The sequence below is a fragment of the Camelus dromedarius genome, chromosome 13 (assembly GCF_036321535.1).
Source record: "Camelus dromedarius isolate mCamDro1 chromosome 13, mCamDro1.pat, whole genome shotgun sequence".
NCBI lineage: Eukaryota > Metazoa > Chordata > Mammalia > Artiodactyla > Camelidae > Camelus > Camelus dromedarius.
In genome coordinates, this window is record NC_087448.1 from 40,406,525 (window position 1) to 40,432,573 (window position 26,049).

The following is a 26,049-nucleotide window of genomic DNA, read 5'->3' on the forward strand; positions in this document are numbered from 1 at the left end:
TCTTTTCAACATTTTTTGTAATGTTTGCAGTTTAAGATGATCATTCCTGAGAAACAGGCAGCCTCTTAGAATGAAATAGCATTTCCTCTGAACCATACTTAATTTTTATTTCGTAGACAGCAGGAAGGGTAATCACACATCACACATCTGGAGACGTCAAAGAGAAAATGTAACTTCTGGGAGTGCACTCCCCCGTCTCCCCCTGCTCTTTTCACTGTCCCATTCTCCCTGGAAGGCTCTTTCTTATCTTCTGCTCATGGCTCCAGTAACTCTTTCTTCCCCGTCGTTCCTCAGCTGGTAAGATTACTTTTCTACTTTGAACAAGCAAACAAGCCAACAGAAGAGAAATTTCACAAGCAACTCCCAGCACATCTGCTCGCCTTCTGATGTCTGTGACTTCACTCTCAGTGCCCCACCTCTTATTACAATTGACATCGAAAGCCAGTTCCTCCAAAAGTCCCCGGGGCCCCATCCCTCCCATTTTCTCTGGGTTGTCACTCCCAAAACCATCCTCTCTTTCACTACCTCATCTATTTCATTCTCCTCCTAGTTGGCTCCCATCAGTATATAAACGTCTATCCTCTTAAAAGAAGCAAACAACACTCCTTGACACTAATTCACCCCCACCAATTGCCACCCTGTGTCTTTGCAGCAAATCTTTAAGGAGTTGTTTAAACTCACTGTCTACATCTTCTCTTGAGCCATCCCCTTTTACACCCACTCTGGCTTTTCCCCTGATCCCTCGCTCTATGGAAACTGCCCTGTCAAGGCCATCAGTGACCCCACGTTTCTAAATATAGCGGTCAATTTTCAGTCCTCATCATGCGTGGCCCCTTGGCAGCATTTGACCCAGCTCTTCCATCCCTCCTCCCCCGTGTTCCTGCTTCACTCAACCTCCAGCCCTTTGCTCTGTCTGCTCTCTGCTTTTGATCTACTGGCTGGTCCTTTGCCAATGTCTCCTCTTTTTTCCAAACATATACTGTGGGTGTGCCCCAGGGTTGGTTCCTGGGCCTCTCCTCTCTCTCTCTGCTATTCCTTTGGTGGAAGCAACCCAGCCTTGGAAATTGGCATGCCATTAATTTCTCGATTTCTCCAAAACTCCCTGATTTGCCCTTTCCATCTGGACCTTTATCCCTGAGACTCACATTCTTTTTCTTTCATTCATCTTGCTTTCACATTCATACATATGTTCTACTATGTAATTACTTTGACAAATTTTGAATCAGTACATATATATCATGTAAAATGCTCAAATATGTATTATTTCCACTAAGATGCTTATTCTACCTTAGAACATTTCTGCATTACTGTATTTACGTGAATAAAGCGAATAGTATTTCTACAAGCCTCATAGTTAAACAGTGTGTTTGTTTGTGGCTGTTATTTAACATGAAATAATGATACATCAACATAGTCCTTTTTCATTTATTTTTATGTAACACCGAGATGAGGTTTTTGCACTGAAGACTGGTTTTACTGAAATTTTACCTACGTTATGGACAGTCACTTTATGTGAAAGCCCTCATTTCTCCCCTTTTCTGATACATTTTCCATTTGTCTATATATAACATATAACTTGGCATGAAATAATATTCCCAAATCATTCACATAATATAATTAATACATTTAAATTATATTTTTTAAATGTTAAAAAGAAAAAGGAAACAGACTCCTCTACCAATTAGGCATTTCTGTGGCAATATGTAATACATCCCTTAACCATGTCATTGAAGAACTGAACTGATACCAGCCCCTTTCCACCTGCTCAGCCCCACATTTTCCCATACCCTGTGGATGGAGTTGACATCCCTCCCATTGTCCAGGTCCAGATGTTGGAACCATGTCCTTTCTCTCTCTTTCTCTTACACACACAGACAGCAAATCCAGGTTGTTAGAAAATTCTGGATACTCTGTCTTCATTAATTACATGCTCCCTGCTCCTCGCCCTCCTAATAGCCACCTTCAGCACTTCCTGAACACCAATAGCCTCCTGTTTCCATCTTTGCTTTCCTACAATCTCTCATCCACAGAGTCAGAGGGAGCCTGTAAAAGCATACATTGATGGGGTGGGTGTAGCTTAGTGGTAGGGAGCATGCTTAGCATGCATGAGATCCTTGGTTCAATCCCCAGCACCTTCATTAAAATAAATAAATTACCTCCCCCCAAAAACCCAAACACAGAAGCATAAGTTGGACTACATCACTCCTCCCCTCAAAACTCACGAAAAGGGTCACCATTTCATTAGGAGCCAAAGTCATCACAAAGGCCTCAGGACCCGACGTGCTCTGCCTCTCCGCCCACACTCTCCCCCTCACTCTGGAGGCCTCTGGCTCCGGCTCTTCCTTCTTCCTCCGGATCTATTCTGCTTCAAGTTCATTACTCCGTGAGATATGCCAGGATTGCCTTATTCCCTCCTGCCTGTCCCCCACCCCACTACCATCACTCGAGTTTGCTCATATCACTCTTTATTTTTTAAATTATTCCAAGCTCTTGTTACCCCCAACATGCTGCCTGTTTCCTCTGCTAAACTCTGAGCCCCCAGTGATGGGGAGTCATGTCTATTTTGTTGACTGATAAAGCCCGAGAGCCTTGGGAATGGGTCTAGTTAGGAGATTCCCGTACGTAGTAGGAGCTTATACACATTTGCTGAATGAATGTAGATGCTCTGGTCCAATCCGATGTAGCAGTTCTGTGTCCTGCTCAAAGAATAACTCTCCTTTCCATCTGAGAGGGGGTGACAGCTTCCTTGTTGATCAAAGGCAAGATCTTTTTGCTTTATGCTGTTAACCTTAGGTGGGGAGACTGGGGGATCTTCATATATAATTTTAAATTTGGTTCACTCTGCAGTTTGTCTTTGGTCTCTGTATAATTTTGAGAAACTCTTTATGAGTGATCATTCTTCCATCAGATTGAACAGGGTCTGGGGGAAGGACCAAGCATGTCCCATCGGCCATCCTATGTGTCATGTCCTGGGACCCAGTGGATGCTCAGCATGTAAGTGAACAGACAGGAGTGAGTGAAGAGATGGGAGCATCTCCTTATTGTGGTGGCTGCTCTCTGTCCGATGCCTTCAGATTTGGGGAAGGGTTTACAAGTGCGGAGGGGAGATGTCACGTCCTCTGTGCTCTTCCTGAGAGACCTGGCCTTACCCATTCCCCCAGCCCCCTCTGGGCAGCCAAGCCGAGGAGCTGGGCCACCGGGGGTTGTGCTGATCAATAATTCACCTTCACCCCAAGTCCAGGGGGTAGGTACACCTGGTTGTAGACTCTGGAGTCAGGTCCTTGGAGGAATTCCTCACCGAACTATGTTTTGGACCTTTTATTTTTCTCTATAACCTCCAGCTGAAGAAGAAGATTGTCTTAGACACATGAAAGGTGAGGGCGCCTACTGTCCCCTCGGAACCCAGTTGGGGCTGGGAGTCTGCTGTTTGTATAGCCGGTGGGCTCGTGTTGTTTTGGGCATCCCTGTGCCTGAATTCCTGTAGTACACTCGGTGGTAAGGATGGGGGTGCCTGGCAGGGAGGGAAGCGGGTCGGGAGACTGCACAGCTGGGGAGATGTTAACCTGGGGTGAGCGGGAGCCTGCTGATGCATGGCATCTCGGTGCAGGGAACTCTCCACACTCAGAGGGGTTCCCACTCCCGCAGGGGCCCTTTGATCTGGGTGCTGGGCTGTCAGGGGACCGCAGGGGTCCCAGTGAGGATTAAGGTGCCTCCAGGCAATGGGAAGTGAGGGGTCCAGCGGCCCTTAAATTAACTGTGCACCCAAACCCAGCCCCCACCTTTTTCAGCCTGTTTCCTAATCTGCGAAACTGGAATGATATTAACCATCCCGCGGGGTCGTTGATGGGCTGGGACAGACTAGACAGTCAGGAGCTGGAATTCCTCTGTCCCCTGATTGTTTTCCTTCTTTCTGACTATTTGCTCTCACAAGCTCATTCTATCTGTCTCTCTCTCTTTCACTTCTAACTTTCTCTCATGCTCTGGTTTCATTTGATTTCCAACCACCGCCCCTCCCCCTTGCCAATCCCCAGATGAGTGAACTTGATTTCTGTGTGTCAGTTCCAAATTCCCAGGAAAGATGCTCTGTCTCCCTCTGGATCTGTTGTCCAACCCATCAGTTGTGGCCAGAGGAGCAAATTCCTCTGGGGCCAGCGGAGGGCCTCTGCCCAGCCCCCCAGCCACCACTGTGTGAGCACATAGCTCTCTGAGGAGGAGGTGCTGGCTGTGAGCTTGTGTCAGTCAGTATGAATTTATGTTTCCTCTTGCCCCACCTTCATCCTCCTAAACAAAGATGAAAATTAAACACTCCCGGGATTTGTGTCATGGAACACTCAAGGTGGGGGTTAAGGGGGCTGGAATCTCTGCTGCATTTAAGGGCTACAGTGAATCCCCAACGAGAGCCTGCAAAGGGAACACCACCGGCCCCACCCGACACTTAGGGCTCTGAGTCTGCGTGATGTAGAGCCAGGCTTCTGACCACAGCTCAGGGGTCTGGTCTGACCAGTTAGCCTTTGAAACCAACCAGCTTTGGATTCCTCAATCCCTCCCTGAGGTTTTACCTGAACCACCAGCTTCTGTATCTCTGAAGACAGATGATGAGGACCCTTCACGTAAGCCGTTCGCACAGCCCTGTGCAGGCCTTTGTGTTGCGTGGTCTGCCCGGCGAGCTGACCGAGGTTGGAATTTTACTGATGTTAGAAATAGTCTGGTTTCCCGATGCACAGTTCCACTGAATAAGCAACAGAATCCACTTCTTGCTGATAAAAACAAAAAAGGGACTTAATGAAAAGATACTGGGAGGGTGTGTGGAGTGTCCAGGACTGGAGCCAACCCAGGAGCTGTAGGGGGTGTTAGGGAGCCCCAGGCACCAGGCCGGGTGGGGTGCTACCGGGCCCCCTGCCACCCCAGAAAGGATCCCCCTCCACCCGGCCCTCCACCCTATTCACTGCAGGTTCACATCCCGGCAGGGCCAGGTCACACTGAAGCCGCCAGCACACACCTCATTTGGGGAGTTGGCCCCGTCTCAGCTGAGGGAGTGCCCGGTGTGGGGAGATGCCCAGTTAGAAGAAGGCAGTTCCCCTACTGTTCCGAGTTAAGGTGCAAGTCAGTGCCCATCACTCAGGAGAGCCAGGCTGTTCGGACCTCATTGTGGTGACTAGGCCGTCTGCGTTCACTTATTACTTTCTAGGTTTGAAGGCCCTGGAGGGAGCAAAAGTGAATGTTCTAGTACTTATTTTGTGTTTCCCATGTACCAGGTGCGGTAAGCAAGCCACTTCAGACAAGGCCCAGAGCAACCACGTTAATAGGCCACGGAGCAAGTCCTGCATTCAGGCCTCTGTGGTCCCGAAACCCATGTCCCCATCGGCTCCGTAGTTACCAGTGGAAACTGGGCGGATTTATGGGACTGTGTGCTCCTGTAGGGGCTGGGATGTGTGTGTTTAAATCCACATCTTCAGAAACTCGGCTAGAAGAACAGCCACTGATTGCACGGAGGCAGAGGAGGGGAGGCTTCCAGCCTCTGGTCAAGCTCGTGTGGAGCTCAGAAGTTGCTCCTTCTGTCCTGAAAACAACACCAGAGCTGAGGGAGCTGCAAAATCACTGTTCTTCTTAGATCCCAGAAAACTGAGGGGAAAAGCTGCTCCCAACCCAGAGAGGCAGCCAGGCAGGCTTGGAGAGTCACAGCTTCCAGGGCAGAACCCGCTTTTGTAAGAACCCCGGGGGCAGGCAGATTTAACAGGTCCCTGAGGCCAGTGGGAAGCTCAGCGTGGGGAAGTCTGAGTGTGACAACTCCAGGGGGCCAGTCAGAGGGGCCCCCTGCTCTTTTTCATGCATTTTACCTCCAGGACCGTGTCCTGTTCTCAGAATGAAGGCCTCAGAGGATAACTCTTCATGCTTCCTGCCTGGAAAGGAGAAAATAACTCTATTGAAATACACCCAGAACATTCTGTTTCATTGGGGGAAGTTGTTTTTTGTTTGTTTGTTTTTTTAATGAGAAATTATTTTACCAGAGACTAACCAACCTGGGGGAAGGGAAATACCTTCTGTGTCACCCAAGTTGGGGTAGGGGAAAGAGACAGACTTGTGGACGTCACAGCTCTGGGCACAGGCTCAATGAGATCTAATCCCAGGACTACAGATGCCCTGCTCTGACCCTCTCCCCCAACACCTTACCTCCATGTCAGTAGGGCCCCTGTGTAATAATAGGAATAAAACTAAAAGAAGTAAATGTCTCAGGAGTGTCTAGGGAAAACCCAAAGACAGCGGGGAGATGAAAACAAGGACATGCAGGTGGCTTTAGCCTCTCACACCAATAGCTGTAGCAAACTACACATAGCCCAGCCCCAGTAGATAAACAGAAAACCTCACAGAAGAAACTATTTATTTTGGTTCTCTTGCCCAGTGCATTCCATGGTGCATCGTCGCCTGGAATTTAGTGGAAGCAAGTCCATCTCTGAAGGGACATAACTGAAGAGGGATGGCTTTCCAGACTCTGACGGGCAGAGAGAGCAGCAGCCTGGGTGAGAGCACGGTGAGGGGTGGGGTAGGGGGTGGGCTGCCTTCTTCCCCAAATAAGGAAACTTCCTGAGGCCAGCACAGTGGGAGGGAGGGCCATGGGGTGGAAGCAGCCAGACTTCTTCCTGAGAACTGATAGGATGCCTCCAAGGGACCATTCAGGTGCCCAAACTGGGCCCTGAGGGTGGGAGCCAGTCGGTCTGCCTCAGAGCCCAGGACTGAGGTGGGCGTACAGCAGGCCGGTCTTACTTGGCCAGATCCATTTCACTTCCCCAAGCTCTGTGTAAAACATGAAGCGTGGACGACCTGGTGAGCACAGCTCTGTCCTCAAGACCGGTTTCAACTCCTCTCTTCCCGGAAGACAGCATCTCTGAGCCCGTCCTGGGTGACCTCACAGAGATCACTCTAGTGGCCCAAGCTAGTGACCGGGAACATGTACCTTCCATCAGCCAACCCCAGACGTCCACTGATGCATCATATACTGGCAAAGATGTGAGTTCCTGTGCATTGGTCGAACAGCAGAGACTCTGCCACAGGCCCAAGAGGTGGTGTGTGGCACACGCAGGGGTGCAGGAGTGTAGGCAGTGCAGAACTGTAAGTGGTGCCAGGGGTGCAGGGGCTGTGGAGGACACAGGCAGTTCAGGGGATGCAGGGGTGCAGGGAGTGTAGGAGTGCAGGGAGGTGCTCAGGCACTTGGGTAGGATCAGAAGGCAAGTGCACACCCTCACAGTCAGCCTGAACCTGGGAGGCTGGTGCAATGATTTGGGGTGGCGGCGGGTGGGAGGCTGCCCGGGCAAGCCGGTCGATTTCTTCTCTTCCCTGCAGCCTGGACTGGGGAGGCTTTGGCGGCCGGAGATTCGCCAGATGTTGGACTCCAGGTAAGCTTGCTCCTGGGAGGTGGGGCGGTTAGGTCAGGGGGAAGCGGCAGCGGCAGGGGGTCGGAGCGGGGCCACCCCTGGCGAACTGGTGGAATAGCTGCCTTCTCCCGGCTGCCGGGCCTGGGAGCTGCCTCTTCTTCCCCAGGTCGCCAGACACACCTGTCCCACTCAGCTTGCTGAGTGCGGAGTGGGGGCGGTGCCATTAAGGTGCGGGGCCCACGGGGGTAGGGGGGCTGCTGCGCAGAAGCCGGTCAGTTCTCTCCGCTGTCCCCCGCGGCGGAGCCAGGGGCGGCTTCTGCTGCCCTAGAGGCGGGACGCCGGTCTCCAGGTGAGCTTGCTCCTGGGAGTCGGCGGCGGTGGCGGCGGCAGGGGGAGGGGTTCCGTTCCATGGAGCTGCTCCATTTCTTCTCTCCCCCGCGTCCTGGCCTGGTGGCGACCTCTGCCGCTGGAGATTTACCTGCGGTCCGACTCCAGGTGAGCTTGCACCTGGGAGATGGGTGCGGTGAAGTCAGGGGGCTGGTAAGGTGGTGGCTGCGGGGATAGGGAGGCTGCCCCGGGGGAGCTTGTGGATTAGCTCCCACGTCAGTGCCGCGTGGCCTGCAGGCGGCCTCTGCTGCACCAGGTCCCAGGACACCCCTGTCTCACTTTGCCTGCTGGGGGCGGGAGGCAGGGTAGTCAGGGTGCACGGGTGGCGGGGGTCGGGGGCCTGCAGCGGGGGAACGGGCCCATTTGCTCCCATCTTCCCCGCGGCTTGTCCTGGGGGCGGTCTCTGTTGCCCTGGGTTACGAGACACGTGTATCCTAGTTGGCCTGACCCAGGGAGGCGGGCGTGGTACGTTGGGGGTGGTGGCAGCAGCGTCAGGTTTTCCCTTGGAGATGGTCCGTTTGCTCCCATTTCCCCCCATGGTTTGCCCTGGGGGCGGTCCCTGTTGTCCCTAGTTCGCCGGACGTCCATCTCCAGGTCAGCCTGCTCCCTAGACGAGGCCACCGTGAGGTCAGGGGGCAAGAGTGGTGGCTGCTGCGGGGGTAGGGGGCTGCCTTGGGGAGCTGGTGGATTGGCTCCCGTCTGCCCGATGGCCTGGTGTGGGAGTGGCCTCTCCTGCCTCAGATCAGCAGACACACCTGTCCCATTTAGCCTGCTGGGGGAGGGGGGCCCTGGGCGGTGCCTTTAAGGTGTGGGGGAGGCGACGGCAGGGGTAGAGGACCTGCAGTGCGGAGCCTGTCAATTTGCTCTCCTCTTCCCCACGGCTAAACCTGGGGGCGTCCTCTGCTGCCCAAGAAGCCGGATGCCCGTCTCCAGGTCAGCTTGCTCCTGGGAGGCGGGCGCGATGCTGTCGAGGGGCAGAGGCAGCTGCGACGGCCGGCTGCCCCGCCTAATGGGGCCACTTCTTCTCCTCTCCCCTGACCTGGCCTGGGGATGGCCTCTCCCGCCCAAGATTCGCCTGACACCCCACACCGCTCAGGTTGCTCCTGGGAGGTGGGCGCGGTGAGATCAGGGGGTGGAGAGGAGGGGGTTCTGCCCGTGTCGAGCTGGAGGATAAGCTCCCATCTCTCTGGAGGCCTGATGTGGGGCGGCCTCTGCTGCCCCTCATTCCCAGGTCACCCTTCTCCAGGACATATTGCCCCGGGGGTGCTGTAGGGTGCGGGGCCGGCGGGTTGTTGGCGGGGGTATGGAGCTTGCCACTTGGGAGCTGGTGGTTTAGATCCCATTTCCCCCGCAGCTAGGCCTGAGGGCAGCCTCTGTTGCCCCAGGCCGTAAAACACTGTTTCCCTGACAGCTTAACCACCGGAAGTGGGCAGGATGTGCTGAGGGGGCGGAGGCAGCCGCCAAGGCAGTGATGGAGGGGGCTGTCCCTGCCCAGCAAGTCAATTTGTTCCCATCTCAACATTTGCTGCCCCAGTTTCGCAGGACGCCCTTCTCCAGTTTATCCTTCTCCTGGGAGGTGGGCTCAGTGCATGCAGCCCAAGGTCTGGGCTCTCCCCTGGGGAGGGGCAGAACTCTCTTCTTCTCCTTTGTCTTTATTCTTCAGCGAAGGGGTTACTGGACCCAATTCTTAATTCTGAGAAAGTGTAGCCTGTGTTACGGAGGAGCTGCTGGACAGTGAGGTTTCTGGGTGGGTTTTCACATGAGCTGATGCCCCAGGCAGGCAGGAAATCTATTACTTAGAGCCTCTTAGTCTGGAGTTGGGGGATGGCCCCGCCATCCTCACCATGCTTTTTAAAAATGTGTCACTCCCCTCTTTTTCCTAGGTGACATTTTAGGTTATTGGGTCCCAGATTGCTGGCACACTCATCCCTGTTCTCAAACATCTTTTAAACTTGGGTGAAGTGATAAGTTGGGGAAGAAGATGATTTACTGAAAGGTAAGAATACTTAAATTTGCATTAAAGTTACATTCTGTCAATCTTTCTCAAATGATTTTTCTCTGATTCTAAATCCATGACCTAGTGAATGTTGTACTCCTGTGTAAATCATTGATCTTCACATCACATTTGTTGAGTGGTCAACGAGATTTGTTAATTAGATTATTCCTGAAAGGAAAAGCTCAGGCTTTTGAGAATTCCTTGTCTGATGTCACCCAGGCAGTCACAGTAGAAGACAGAGCTGATATAAAAATCCCTCAGCTACCTGAACTGCAAAGCTTCTGGGATTACTGATCCCTGAAATGCAGGTGACTCTTGTTGATAATCTGGGGGGTGGTTTACATGATCAGATTCTTCCAGTCCTGTAAATGGGTTCCTTGGCCATAGCCCCGGGAGAGCTGGTCATAAGGGCCATATCGTGAGGGGTGGGATGGGAAGGCAAGGTGTAAGAGCTGGAATCTCTGAGATTCCACACTCGCTAAACACAGACTCCAGAGCCTAATTGTTGTCAGGTTCTGTTCTGGATTTGAGACTGTGTTCAGACATGATTCTTGCCCTTCAGGGGTCACTGCCTGGGTGGAAGTAACCTTTACATAAATCTGGGGAGGATGACAATTAAGTAGATGGGCTGTTATGATTCTCAGTGTGCCCATGCTCGCTCTTCCAGGCACTCGTGGGACTAACGAGAGTCATGTTATTCACTCATACACTGATTTATTACCCCTGAATTGATCATTTGTCCCACAGTAAGTGAAACAAGCGATGAGGAACCTGAGTTTTGTCCCCTTTCCTAGCACTGATTGTATCTGTCAGTCGGGCGCCCTGCGTATGCATTGTGAAATGGTGGTATTTCTTGCCCAATGGAGCTGCACTGTCAGTTCTGAGAATCAGGGGAGACACGTGGGTAGGACAGCACACTGACACACATGGCACCCCCCCACCCCGTGAGACAGCATTGTCGATGCTCAGGTGACCCGATGTAGACCGCGGTGCTAAACCTGAGCATGTTTAGTGATCTTGGTTGCTATGAAAATACAAACTGCCGGTCCCTACTTCTGGAGAATCTGAGGGTGTGCACCCCAGAATTCTGCATTTTAAGAAGCACTTTAACTAATTCTGATGAAGATGATCTGAGTGTCCCACTGAGAAACACTGGTGTGCGATGCACCAGTATTGAGGATTCTCAGGGAGCGATGTCTTTTCAGGATGGTCCAAGGGCCCTCACGAGACTTTTGCATTGGGTGTAATTGTATGTGTTCGAAAGTGATGTCTCTCACTTCCAGTGCTTGTCAGCATGCTCTGTGCAGGGATTTGCTTTCAGTAGATATCAAAAACTATGAGTCTTCAGGTCACCGAGCTAGAGTGTGAGCGATCTTTTATTTTGGTTTTGTTTATTGCAATGCAGAGTCTCCTGAGAAGAGATTCAGACTGAACAGCTTTGTGTCAGACTTTGGAAGACCGCTGGTGCCCAAGGTGTTCTCTGGCAGGGCAATGACGAATCTAGGTCCCTCTTTCACTGCTACGTCAATGAAGTGGACCGCTTGGACAAGGCCAAAGCTGGTATCCCAACCATAGCCCTTGACAGTGATGTTCGGCTCCAGGAAGCCATCAGATGCAGCAGGTGGCCAGAGGAGGAGCCGAACGGGCTCATGAAAGGGGCCCCCCCCAGCTTCATCAACACGGACCAGAACTCTTCCTTTGGGGAAGATTATCTCCTGATTTTGGAACCACCGATTGTTCTAGATAATAAGCCAGTTGCCCAGACCTCACACAAAGACTTGAATTGGAATTGTGCTTTGTCAAGTGTTTTTCTGAAGATGTGAATTCTGTCTTTGTATGGCAGGAAGTCCCCTTTCACAAAATTGTATGTGTTTTTGTCTGAGAGAGGGAAATGGAGACAGACAGAAAGACGGAGACAGAAGAGAGCCCCCTCAGAAGAGAGCTAGTTAAGGTGAGTTTTTGTGCCTTAGTAAACATTTGGGGTTTTGGGGGGAACAAGATATTTACACTGTCTCATTCTCCTCGTTGGAAACCTTGGCCCCGTCCTCAGTGTCAGCGGCCTTGAACGGGGGTTGCCATGGTGCGTTTCATCTGGCACTGCCACTTCCACGCTCTGCCTTTAGCATGTTGCTTTGCGTCCCAGGGCTGCCACCCTTTAAACTGTAAGGTGAGGAGTCTGGAGTAGGTGATCCATCCCAGCTCTGCTGTTTTGCAAATTTTTGATTTCATATTCGGATGAGGCTGGGATACACCCAGAGCAGTATAAACCAGGCCCTACCTCCTGTCTCTTGCTGGGGCAACCCTGAGGTCTGTGCCTTCTACTCAACCCTTTACTGAGCCCAGCTTTTGTCAGGAGCCCAAGTGCCTACCAGGATGGCAGGAGACCTGTCTCTCGTGGTCACGGTGGCCTACATTTCTATTGGTTGTGCTGAAACAGCTCTTCTGAGATCCTCCGGCCACCCTTGCTCAAACCTGAGGACAGCCCTACCGTTCCTTTCCTAGGAGGAGGATCAATCCATGGTGCATTTTATGACAATCCTGTCCCCAGGAATGCACGGAAGGTTATCAGCTGAGTGAGGGGAAGTGCCTCTGTGTCTCTGTATCCCTGTATCTCGGTCTGCTCACAGTGCCCTGCCACCAGCTACTGAACAAGAAAAGTGCTATTCACCATGCTGTGTGTTTTGCAGATGTGTAGGTGATGGTCTTGTGGCTCATGTGTGGGCTTTGTGCTGGGATGTTGAAGGGGTTATAAATACCCCATCAACATGTATTCGAGGTGGCCTGGTGCCACACAGACTTGATTCATGAAGGCATCAAGCCTGCACACTGGTTTGGAAACAACTTGGTTTTGATCAGTCACACTGCATGCATGACTCACTGCTAATCTCTGGGTGGTTTTTTCATTTTAGATTTATTCACCCAGTGTCTTGCTTAAGCTGAAAATACATTTATTTCACTAGAATATTCTCAGATTCTTTGTTTTCACGCATCCAGTTGTTTAATTACTTTAAAAATCATTTTGTGTTTATAATACCTCCTAATTTCTATCATCTCTAGGTTCCCAGTGGCCTGAGCCATACACCAGATTTGATGTAGGAACTGTTCCACCAAAAGAAATCCCTTCGCCATAATATCTTTTGAGGAAAATATTATTCTTTAAGGCTCTAACAGTAAATCGTAGAACAAAGCATGGAACATTTATTGTAGTTAATACATGTTCATGCAAAAAGAAATGATATTTTCATTAAACAATGTTGATTTTAATAACTTTTACTAATTTGAATATTATTATTCATAATTTAAGTAACCAAATAAAACCACAGTTATTTATTATGAAGATTGAAAATTATTTACACTGTCTCTCAATTAGAGGTAGCTTTATTAGAAGACTGAAGGGTATTTAAAAGATGGAAAAATACCCATGATGACACCATCATTTTTATTAACTAAATATCAAGAACTGTGCAGGGTTAAGATATAACCTTCTGCAAGCTGTCAAGTTAGCATGAGGTAGTTTGTGGATGCTGCCAAAAGACAGGAGACTCCCCCAGGATCAGAGACAAAGAACTTCCTGCCAGCACAGCAGGCAGCTTGGGGTTCATGTTCATGTTGGTTCCTGAGTTTCTTCCCTTTTGCTGTTGTAACAAAGGACCACAGACTCAGTGGCTTAAAGCAATACACATTCATCACCTCACTGTTCTAGGGTGCAGAAGTGCAAAGTCGATGTCAGTGGGCTAAAACCAACGTGTGGCCAAGGCTACGTTCCACACCGAGGCTCTAGGGAGGGATTCGTCTTCCTACCTTTCCCAGCTTGCAGAGGTGTTCACATTCCTTGGCCCAGGGCCCTGTGTCACTGTGACCTCTGCTGCCAATTTACATCTCTGTCTCTGACTATATAGATATAAAGGAAGAGTCTTCTACATCTGGTATGGACCCTTTTTCCTAAATGGACATTGTATCTCTATTTATGTGCAGATTAAAACCCCTTCCCTCCAGGGTGTGGTGGCATCAGCTCACAAGATTACCACACTGGGCTTTAAGTGTCCTCTTTGTTTTGTCACCTGGGAACTTCTCTTTCCATAGTTAGCTCTGTGTTACATTTGTTGTTGTATTTTACCCGGCATTACTGAAAGTTTTACTTAAAAGGGATCCTAATTAGCTCTGTTTACCTGTTTCCAGAGCTGAAAGCTTCAGTTCTAGAGTATCTGTTTAATTTCTCTGAAAAATACATTCCACTATATTTCTCTGGTGAAAGTCTTTACCCTGTTATCTATTCTCCCATAATTTCCTTATTTTCTTGAATATATTAAAAGTATTTTATAGCCTTTATTGGTAACTCTGATGCCTACATCACCTGGGGGTTTGCATCCTTTGTCTAATGTTTCTTATTCTCATATTATCCTTTATATAGTCTTGACATGTTGCATGTCTTGAAATTCTTTATTACATGGCAGACATTGCAAATGAAAAATCCATATGTTATTTTCCGTGAGAGGTTTTCTACCTTCCTGTTAGGCAAACAGGGTGAGGGACTGATCATGTCACTCCAATCAGGAGCTGAGGTGGATCAGGACTGAAGTGCCTTTTTTCTTAAAACAGCTTTGAGGTATAATTGGCAAAGTAATTTTTACACATATAAAGTGTACAGCTAATACGTTTTGACATAAATATATCCCCAAGAAACCATGACCACATTCAAGAGAGTGAACATACCCATCACCCACAAAGCTTCTCTCCTGCCTTTTGTTGTCCCTCCATCCCCATATCTTCCCCTGGAAACCATTGATCTGCTTTCCATCACAACATATTGGTCTGCATTTTCAAGATCCTTGTATGAATGGATTTATGCAGTATCTACTCTATGTTGTCTGACTTCTTTCATTCAGTGTAATTATTTTGAGAGTCATCTGTGTTGCTGTATTAATAGCTTATGTGTCTTATAGCAGAGTATTGTTTAGTGCTGAGTTTTTACTGAATAGTTTGTTGTGAGCAGTGTTTGGATAGACCATCATTTTTTTATCCATTTACTTCTTGATGGATGCATGGGTTATTTACAACTTGAGCTATTATAAATAAAATTGCAGTGAATATTTTGTTACAAGTCTTTATATGGGCATATGCTTTTCTTTTCTAAAGCACCAGATGAGGAATATCTGGGTTATATGGTAGATAGGTATTTACCTTTTTTAAAGAAACTGTTAAAGACTTTTCCAAAATGGTTGTACTATTGTAAATTCCTCGTGGTGTGTATCAGCTCTGGTTGCTCTACTTCCTTGCCAGCACTTTGTAAGGTCGGACTTTCTAATCGTATTCCTTCTTGTATGTATGTGTACTAGTATCTCACTGTGGTTTTTAAAAGCATTTCTCTAATGACTAATGGCATCTTTAATCAGCATCTTTTCATATGCTTATTATCCATCTGGATATCTTTACTGAAGTGTGTTTTCTGGCCTCATTCATTCATTCAGGTGTTTGCATTATTATTGAGTTTTGAGAACTCTTTATTCTGGATCAGATACAAAGAGAGATCTTTATCAGATATATGGTCTGCAAATAGCTTCTGTCTATGGCTTGTCTTTTCATTTGCTTAGCGGTGTTTAGAACAGCTTTGAAGAGTCTTCATTTTGATAAAGTTCACTCTATCAGTTTCTTTTTAAAGTAGATTATACTTTTGGTGTCATAGCAAAGAAATATTTGCCAAACCCAAGGTCATAAATCTTAAGCCTATGCTTTTTCTTCTAGCTGTTTTATAGTTTTAGATTTCCTATTAAGATCTATGATCCATTGTGAGTTAATTTTTGTATATTTTGTGTGGTGTGGATCAAAGTTCATTTTTTTTTTTTTTGCATATCACTATCTAATTCTTCCAGCACTAATTGTTGAAAAGATCCTTTCTCCACTGCATCTTTTTTGAGAATCAATTGTCTATATAAGTGTTGGTTTAGTTCTGAACATTCTATTCTGCTCCATTATTCTATTTTCCTGTTTTACAACAACACCATATTTTCTGATTACTGTAGTTTAAAAAAAAAAAAAAGGCTGAAAATCAGATAGTGCAAGTCTTCCAACTTTGTTTTTCTTCTTCAAAATTGTTTTGGATATTTGGGATCCTTTGAATTTTTATATAAATTTTAGAATCAGTTTTAAAATTCCTTACATCCTGTTCTGCCAAAATTCCACCCATGTCTTTGGCCATCTCCAAAGCCACATTTTCTGAAGAAGTCTCTCTAGATCCCAGGTGAAAGGAATTTCTGTTTCATCTGTGCTCCAGTCACATTTGATAATATTTGGTTACATTTATTCATATTTGACTGGATGTACTTGTGTGATCTTTCCTGCCATATAGTAAATATCTCAAGATTTGGAATCTTGACTTCGTTCCCTCTGTCTGCTGAGAAAACTAGTTCTATGCTTTGCAGGAGTGAGCCCTGCAGTAAGAGGTATCTGCAGCACACATCTAGCTCATTGCTTGCATATCGTCAAGGAATCCTGCAGATTTAGAATTGTTTATTGATTGTTGTCTCCAAGACGGCTCAGCCTTTTTTATTTCTATTGCTACTGCTGCAGTTTCAAAGGACAATGGGCTAATTATTTTCCAAATATCAAAACATAATGTAATTGAGTTGTGACGCAAATTATGTGCTGCTGTTTCTTAACAACCTGCTTAGTGTTCACAGGTACCTTCACTCATGGAACTTTTGGGAGAATGTCACATCCTCAGAGATAGCAATGCTGTCTTTGGCGACCTGAGCAGTAGTATCTGAACTCACTCCTGCTGTTTTTCCAGTGCCCCCTCTAGCCCTCCTCCAGCCCTCCATTGTGGGCCTGCAGTTCTTCCCTCGAAAATCCTGTTGCTTCTCAGGAAGAATTCCCTATGAAACATATTCATGTCCTTCTTGTGGGGACATTCAGTCCAGAGACCTGACAGCGGGGGAAAATGTTTAGACTGCTTTTGGTAGAACGTAAATTCTTCCATACTTGTTAGAAGCAAATCCAATGAGGAAACTGTGTTGGCATTTAACAAATCAGCATAAATGTCTGATGAGGAAGATCAGCTTCCCCATCCCACTCAGGCGTCATGTTGATGTGACTCTCACCTTGGCTAACATTTTCTCCTGTGAACAACGTGAAGTTCAAGACGTTATGAATGGCTTTTTGTTTTTCTTCCTTGGTCTTTCCACATTCACTGTGTCTGGTGAGATTATATGAATCCTGCTTATTTTCAGCCCAGCACTAAGCTTTTTAAAAGGATCACGTGTTTAAAAGGCTAGTGGACAATTTGTTAGAAGATCGAAATCCTTAGACTTTGGTCCTAGAGTTGAATCTTGGTTACTGGTGAATGAGAATTCCCATTAAAATTTTAAATTCAGTGATATAAAGTTTTAAAAATAGTTAAATATAAGTCAATTTCATTAAACACTATAGCAGTTATTTACTTTTAAGCCTGTCTCTGGGGAAATTTTGCAATGATTCCCTCCCTTTATTGATTCCCTCTTTATCAGAATCCTTGAGAGGTCCCTGTCATCATTGTCAGTATCACCATCATCATCACCATCATCATGGAACTGACTCCTCTGGGAGATTCTAGGAAAATAAAGAGCTGGTCGGGGTTATGTGCAGGTCATTGTGTGCATATACAGTAAGAACAGTTGTCAGACATTAGATTCAAGATACCCATTCCATTTAGAGAAGAATGTGGTCATGAAATCCTGATGTGCTGAATGAAGGAAGCGATGGGAACAGGACAGTCAATGGAAAGGAGGACGTGAGCGAAGCGGGGAGCATAGATCCTTGGTTAGGTGATCAGCCCATTGGTGAGAATGAGGGGAGTGTGATGGCAGAATCATGTCCCTCCCCGGCCACAGGGTAGCCACCTGTGACATATTACTCTACATGGCAAAATGCATGACAGATATTTTAGCACAAAAATCTTAGAGGATTTCTGTCTTCTAAATTGTCTATCAGTTAGCATTTTAAACCCATGATACATTATTAAAGATTAGTGCAGGGGGACAAATAAAAAGGATTCATATAATCTCACCAGACATACTGAATGTAGAAAGGCTAAGGAAGAAAAACAAAAAGTCATTCATAAGTGCCTTGAACCATAAATTGCTCATGAGAGGAAATGTTACACAAGGTGAGTGTCACAGCCACATCCATAATGCCTGAATGGGATGGGACAAGGGGATCCTGAGATGAGACAATAGGGTGAGTAGCCTGGATTGTCCAGGTGGGCCGAATGGAATCACAGGGGTCCTTAAAATGGAGGACATTTCCCAGCTGAGTTTAAAATCAGAGGGTGGTGTAGCCATAGAGCAATGTTCAGAAAGGCTGCTGACCATGAAAATGGAGGAAGTCATGGGGCACAAGCTAAGGAAGGTGGGTGACCTCTGGAAACTGGAAAAATAAAAAAAACAACAAGGAAACATTCTCTTCTAGACCCGCTAGATGGAAGGAACCCTGCTGGTACCTTGAATTTAGCTCAATGAGAACTGTGTTGGATCTATGACCTCCACAGCCATAAGCTGATAAATCTGTGCTGGTTTAAGCTCTTAAACTTATGGAAATTTCTTACATTGGTAAAAGGAAAATAACATAGTGAGCCGTAGTGTAACGGATTAAAGGTATAGGATGGGGTGTGGAGAGGATTCTGACATTTACACCTAAAAAACAACCAGGTGAAGTGGGAAGGTGTTTTAAGGAAGACCTAACTGGCAGGGCTGTTAAGCAGAATGGAGCAAGGGGAGCATTGGAGTTAGAGGAATCAGTTGAATCTCTACCAGGAAAATAAGGAATAAAATGTAACAGGGCTTCAGTGATAGTGGATGTAGGAATGGAAATGGACAGAGAGATATAAATATTACTTTGAAATTAGCTACAGGTTTGATGACTGCATGTTGGGGAGATTTAGCCGATGTGTGGACTGAATGTTTGCATCCCCTCAAAATCCACATGTCGAAACCCCATCTCCCAGGGTGATGGTATTGGGAGGCGGGGCCTTTGGGAAGTGGTTAGTAGGATAAAATGAGGTCATGAGAGTAGAACCCTCATGAATGGGATTAGTGTTCTTATACAAGCCCCCAGAGTGCTTGCTTCTCTCTGCTCTCTGGGACATGAAGATATTGGGAAGACAGCCATCTTCGAGCTGGCAATCCTCTCAAGGATACATTGACCTTGAAAGTCTCAGCCTCCAAACCATAAGGAATATGCTGTTTGTTTAAGCCACCCGACCCACGGTAATTTGTTACAGCATCCCAGACTGACGAAGACAGTGGAGAATGCCTCTGAGTTTGGCACTGATTGCCTGGAGAATGCTGAAACCCAGGGAATTGGGCAGCACAGACGTTTACTCATTTAATCCTGTCAACACAGTAGGGGATAGAGTCTACATATTCCTCGCTACTTAAAAGGTAAGGAAAAAGAGGCACAAATAATAACAATGACAACAACAACAACAACAATAATTTGTCCAAGATTCACACAGAACCCCCTGGAGGCAGAGTGAGAATTTATACTCAGGCAGGATGGCCCCAGAGCCCCTGCTCATAACTAATAAGTCAGATCACCTTGCTTATGTGGATCAGTTTTTTTCAACTGTGATATGAGGGTACTGTGTCCAGTAACTTATAATATCAAAATACCTCACTCTATCGGAATCATTAGTCGCAGGCATTACAAACCACAGAAAGCTACACATACAAAAATAACTCGTTAGGGCAAGATAACCAATAACGTTTTTAAACATTATACCTGCTGGGCCTTTGCAATAAAATGTTTTTTTATAATTCTGTCTGGCTACAGAATAACTTCATAATCCTGCATGTTGCTGGTGGCTCCCATGTTGGACAGCACAGGCCTAGAGATTTTAAATGACTTGCCCAGTCTTACCCAGGAAGCTCGTGGTGGGATCCGAGCTATAGTCTGGGACTTTTCCTTCCTATCCAACAAGTCCCTCATGGAAGTTTAGAAGCTTCTCCTTTGGTACCCAGCTGTCTATCCTTACTTATAACATCTTGTCAGGTGTCCCAGCCTGCTCCTGAACATCAGCCAGAAACCACTTCTGCTCTATTTTGGCCAGGTAATACCTTCTAGCAAGTTCCATTGACTTCTTGGCATCAGTTCTTACCTGGAAGGGTAGTGGCTAGAGATGGAAATGTGTCCACATGACAGGTTTTTCATAAACATAGCAGGAGTGGTCAAGAGAATAAAACGTCAGGAAGACGAGTAGAAGCAGGTCATTTAATATACCAAACGGGTACTTTCAATGTCTGTTTGTGTTTCCGAGTCCAGGCTTGTTCTGCTCGTGCATTACAGGCCAATAAATCAGGAGACCAGGTTTTGGGGCAAGAAATAGCGACTTTAATTTGGAAAGCCAGCTGAGAAATGGTAGAATAATGTCCTGGGGAACCATCTCCCCAAGTCAGATTTCAGGCTCTTCTTCTATTAAAAATGGGAAGAGGGAGTGCTTGGTTGTTGCAAACTTGGTGTATGAGTTCTTTGTTGTTAGAATCCTTTGTTCTTGCAGGTCTTCACCTGGGTCACATCCGTGTAAACCTCCAACAAACAAATGTTATTTTCTATTCTGTAACTTGTTATCTTTATGTGAATGGAAAAGTGTTAATATCCTTCAAATTCAGAGCCTTGAGAATATGGTCTCCTGTATATTTCAGGCACTAGGCAACATTGTTTTACAAAAGGTGCAGGACCAACAAGACTAAGCCTAGGTAACAGGGCACAGGGTTAAAGTCAAAGGAACAGATCAAATATGGAGTCAGATTTGTTCTTTCCTATTTCAGTAGTGCCATGGAGAAGGCAGTTTGGGCAGCTTTTTGTAGGGTCCTGGAGGGTTTCTCTCTCAGCCTCTGAGTGCCTCTGTTGAAAACCCTTCATAGCTGTCTGGCCTGCTGGAAAACCACTCTGCCTGTTTTGCCCTGAAGATGTGTTCTGTTTATAACTCATCTCTACTCCTTGGAAAACAACTCAATAAAAACTCAGTTGGTTTTCCACTAGCCATGGACGGGGTGAGGTATAGCACGTTATTATTTTATAAAAAAAAAAATAAAAGAAGTCTTAAAACAGCACTGGGCACATAGGAGAGAGTCAATAAATGCTTCCTGGCTTAAATCAAAAGTGATGGCTCTGTGATTCCATGGCTTCTGTATTTGCTGAACTTATTACTTCTTTGCTCCATTACACTTTTTTTAACTGAAAAAGAAATACATGCATGTGGTTAAAAATATTCAAACAGAGCACAAAAATACACAAGTTAAAGAAGTTTTCCCTCATCCTCTTTTCTTTCAGCCCTCCCTGGAGATGCCACTGTTTACATTCCTTCGTGTTCTTTTCCAGATATGCTATGCACATTCCGACCTATGTATGTAAATTCCTTTAAAGTATTACTTAATTTTAACTTAAAGGGATTTAAATCCTCAAGTGTCTTCTGCCCCGGTAATAGAAAAGAACAAATCTGACTCCATAATAGATCAGTATATTTGACTTAAACCCTGTGCCCTGTCTCCTAGGCTTCATCTTGCTTGTAATACAATGTTGCCTACAGCCTAAAATATACAGGAGATCCCATTTTGAAGGCTCTGACCTTTAAGGATATTTAACTCTTTTCCATTCATATAAAGATAACAAGTTACATAATAGAAAATAACGTTTGTTTTGTTGGAGGTTTACAGGGATCTGACCCAGGCAGATAGCTGCAAGAACAAAGGATTCTAACAACAAAGAAATCCTACATCAAGAATATTGCAACAACCAAGCATGTACGAAAGGTGCCTGAATTCTGACTTGGGGAGATGGTTTTCCAGGAAATTAGTTTGCCAATTAGGTCTAGAGAAACTTCCTATTCCATGCCCCAACACCTGGTCTCCCAACTTACTGCACTCTCCTGCACTGAGGAGAATGAATTTGGACTCAGTAACACTCCTATCTTCCTAGCAAGCTGGGCACTGGAATTGAGGGCAGCTCTCCCACACCCAGGGACATACTGTTTGCCCTTGATTGTTCCCCGAGGGTGGGGTGTGGTTTACCCAGGAGGGATGGGGACTACGCACCAACACTCAGGCAGTATGCTCCTTTTGGGGATCTGACCTTGTACCTCCCGCTCCCCGCCAGCACAAAACCTGGGACAGTGGAGCTAAGGCAGAGATCTTGCCTGCCTGTTTCCCAGAGTGTAAAAGGGGAATATGTACTCTTCCCAAGGTAGTTCTGAGCGACAACACCTGCGGGTGCTTGGTTCCCAGAGCAAAAGGAAACCCAGCTTCACCTGGGGGCAACGGGTGTGATCCCCGTAGGGGTCCTGCAGAGGCCTTGGGTGGAGGGCTGGACCAGGGAGGTAAAATATGAGCTGCGGGCCTTGAAGGGTTAGAGAAGGGTGCAGAGGCAGGACTGCTGCGTCCTTCAGGGTGCCCCCAGAGTTAAAACATTTTCTCTCCATCTCTGCTACTCTCCTCCCCCCTCCAGATCCCTGCCTTCTCCCTGCTCCTCCTGTCCATATCTCTCCCTCCACTTTTCCCCTCCTCCTCCCATCTTCTCCGTCCCTTGCTTCCCCACCTTCCCTCGCAGAACCCAGAGCGGATCGTTGGCCCTCCTATGCATGCGCAGTCAGTGCCAGCTGGAACGAGTTTTGGAAGCTCCAGCTCCGAGCCGGGGATCGGCTCCAAAGCTGCTCAGTTCTTTCGCCCGGTAGGACTTTGGCTCCTGCCCCGGAGCCCCGGCCACAGCTGTCCAGGGCCAGGTGTGCACCTGCCGCCTATCGCCCCAGCCGGACTCCCCTCAGTCCGCGGCTGGCGTCCCCTTCCCTTCTCCCGCCCGCGAGTCCTCTCCTCCCGGGCTGCCTCTCCTCGGCCGCCGGCCAGTCCCCGCCCCTGGGCGGGCTGTGTCCCGGGCGGGCGGGTTCTGCGGACCCGGACGGGGGCGGGCGGCTGGAGCTGGGGCTGGCCTCCGAGCGGGGCTGCAGCCCGCGTCCCCCCCACCACGCTTTCCCTGCCCCGCGACCCCGGGGCTGCCATACTCTCCCTTTCCCGCTCCCTGTGGACCAGCTCAGTGGCGTCTGCGCTGCTCCATGGCTGAGAGCCTCCAGCTGTAAAGCCCAGCTTCTCCTGGTGGAGTCGGGAAAAGGGAGCATCAGTACTGAGCGAGCTTCCTTCTCCTCCCTTAGTGTTTCTGCCCCAGGTAAGTACCTTGAACACTTTCACGTGTTATGATGACGGTGCTTGATGATGTCACTGTTTTTATAGTGCGAGGGATAACAGTGTTGAAACCAAGGCTTGGTTCAGTTAAAAATGAGCTGCAGGCATGAGGCTGTGACATCCTCCATCCTTCCCTCTCCCAGGGTGAAACGTGTGACCCTCGATCTTAAAAAGATAGTTACTCTCCCTAACTAGTCCAGCCCAGCTAGTGTGTGTTAACAGGAACAGCACCACCAGAGGCGTTGGAGACCCAGGGACATTGCATTCCTAAAAAGCTCCTGGCAAAATTTGGTTTGTTTTGGTTTTTTTGTTCTTAAATTTTGGGGCAGACTAGTTGTATAGAGGGAAAAATAATTGTCAAGAAATATTTTTTCATTTAACATCTTTATTGTGATACTGTTCACACACCATGAAGTCCACCCACTTAAATGGTACAATTCAGCAGCTTTAACATATTCACAGTGGTGCAACCTTTAATATTCTAGAACGTTTTCATCACTTCAGAAATACCAGTGGAAATGAATGACCTATCCACCCCTTCCCAGTGCTGGTTCTAAAGAAGTTTCTTGGCTGTTCCTGACCATAAATTATCTTGTTACCCATGAAAAATCTGGTAGGAAATCTAAACAGAATTGTATTGAATCTGTCTATCAAAGCAAGAAGAATTAATGTCTTTATGACCTAAATTTCTTCTACCCATGAATATATCTTGGACCCTATATTTTCATATTTCCAGAGCCTGGCCATAGGAAGTCCTCATTAATTGTTGGGTTTGTGAATGATGAGATTCTATACATCGTTAGTTGCAACTGAAGCCTTTCACAGAAGAGAAAAGTAAACTCACTGAAGCCAAGTGACTCTCTGATGGTCAGAAAGAGTGACAGCCAGTGCTGGAGTGATCCAGTGGACTTGGTGTTTGTAACCAGAATTCTCCAGCACCTACAGCTAAGGGGATCAGAGTATTCTTTTATTTTTTCTAAATGGCATTGCTTTTATTTTTACTTATTTTTTAAAATTATTTTTTATTGAAGTGTACTCAATTTAGAATGTTAGTTTCAGGTGTACAGCAGAGATTCAGTTATAAACATATGCATATGTATCTACATATGTTTTAGATTGTTTTTAGTACAACTCATTACAATAAATTGAATATAGTTCCCTGTGCTATATAGTAGGTCCTCGTCATTTATTTTTTATTTATTAATGTGTATTTGTTAATCCCCCTTTTCCTGCCTGCTAACCACAGTTTGCTTTCTATGTCCATGTGTCTATTTCTAACTGCACCGTTTTTGCTAGTAATATATGCTGGTTGGCTGCTTTCAGTTTCAGTAATTCCATCTTATCTGTGGGCATTTTCCTTCTGGTGGGCCTGTGTGTGGTTTGCACACGTGATATAAAAGATCTGTATTTGGGAGAACTCCAGGCCTCGTGTAGTCCCTGGTACAGAGCGCCCCCTGAGCTGATGCTTGAACTGGGAAAAAAAAAACAAAACATAGTAAATGTTGGAATTTCCACTATGGTTGAGACTTCCAGGTTTCTATAACCGGTTTAGCCCACCTTCATGTTGGCTGCACCCATACTGTGTAATTTGGTGGAACTTCATAGTATGGTGGTGTAGAGACGGGGCCTTGTATGCTTCTTCTCTTTCAGTTTTCTAACACTCATTCTCCTGGGCCTCCCAGATCCTCCCCCAGAAGTGCTCAAGGCTGGCTTGGTGCTGCGCTGAGGCAATATTTGTTAATCAGGCCCTTTCCTCATTTCTTCTGAGCCTCCGTTTCCTTCTCTGCACAATGAAGACTTACTAGAAAAGTGCTTTTCAGTTTCTTTTAATCCATGTTTCCTTTGAGAAACAGAAAATGCAAATCTCGCCTCCCATCCAACATATAGATTTTGACACATCCTCCAAGGAGTGACATAGCTCTTTGTGGAAAATTGATGTGATTGTGATTCCAGGTGGCACAGAAAAGACTCTTCATAGATTTATTGCAGGGAGAGGGCAGGAAAGGGGCAGTATGTCCCACTTTCTACTGTGAGCACTGGAACTGGGGCTTCGGTTTAAATACAGTGTCTGACGTGGCCTCTCTCTAATCTTGCACAATGTGATAAACCTCTCTCCCTCAGTTTCTTAATGTGTCAATGGGGTGATAATATTTTAAGGCTTTTGTGAAACATTATACACATAAGACATTTGTTTATCGGTAGAAACAAAACCTGCGAGGGAATCAGGGATTTCTTTAAAAAAAAAAAAAATCTTGTCCACAGCATTCTGTTTGTGTCTATTTTGAAGTTCCTGGAGGGTGAGGGTTGGGTCTAAAGTCCATCGTGGGGACAGGTGGCCCATGGGTCTGTGTGCCGCAGATTGCCCCCTCCTCCCCAGTCTTCTTCCTCTCAGTCCAGGATGAAGTTCCCTAGTAGATTTACACAGAGGTCTTGTGTAAATGTCTTTTCATTTAATTGTTTCACCAAGAAGGGCTGCCATCATGATCTCTGTGGTCAGGTTTTGGTGACCTGAAGGCTATGCAATTACGTTTTTCTATTTAATAAAAAGAAAAATAATTACAACTACAAAATTAGACCTACGGTGGTGGCAGGGGCTCTTGAAAGTGGGGACCATTAGCTTTGTTAGCTTCAGGTGCAGGGGCCTCTGGCCATGAGGACAGATCATCGTGCTCTGAAGTTGGAGGGACCAGTGGGCTCAGTGGGAATGTTTACTGAGTGTATCTCATGGGCTGGGCATTGTCCTATTTGTACTGTGTGTTCCTTATTTGAGACAGTGAGCTCATTTAACCTCAATAGCCTCTTTAATAAATTAGACTTTTTATTTTGAGATATAATGTAGATTCACATGTAGTTTTAAGAGATAATATGGAGAGAGCCTACGGACCTTTTGCCCAATTTTCTTTAATGGTTCCATCTTGCAAAGTTGGGGTACAATTCATTACTGACTCACTATCAATTTGAGGTTTGTGTTATTGCCCTCATTTCTATTCATGATTAAACTGGGTTTAAGAGAAGCACACAGGCCTGCCCAGTTCACTCACATGGTTAGTGTAGAGTCGGGTGAAACGTGGGGTTGGGATTTCCAGGCAGTACC

General features: G+C 46.7%; 2 long non-coding RNA genes across 2 annotated transcripts in view; both read left to right on the forward strand.

Moving 5' to 3' along the window:
- The first annotated feature begins 9,255 nt into the window (after positions 1–9,255).
- Positions 9,256–11,401, forward strand: LOC135322741 (uncharacterized). The gene is made up of 3 exons (XR_010383515.1): positions 9,256–9,333; positions 9,641–9,753; positions 11,159–11,401. It is a non-coding gene; the product is annotated as an uncharacterized LOC135322741 (long non-coding RNA).
- Positions 11,402–22,713: 11,312 nt separating this feature from the next.
- LOC135322773 (uncharacterized) overlaps positions 22,714–26,049 on the forward strand; it is a 56,542-nt gene continuing 53,206 nt past the window's right edge. Inside the window, exon 1 of the long non-coding RNA XR_010383608.1 lies at positions 22,714–22,938. This is a non-coding gene — a long non-coding RNA (uncharacterized LOC135322773). The remainder of the gene's footprint in view (positions 22,939–26,049) is intronic.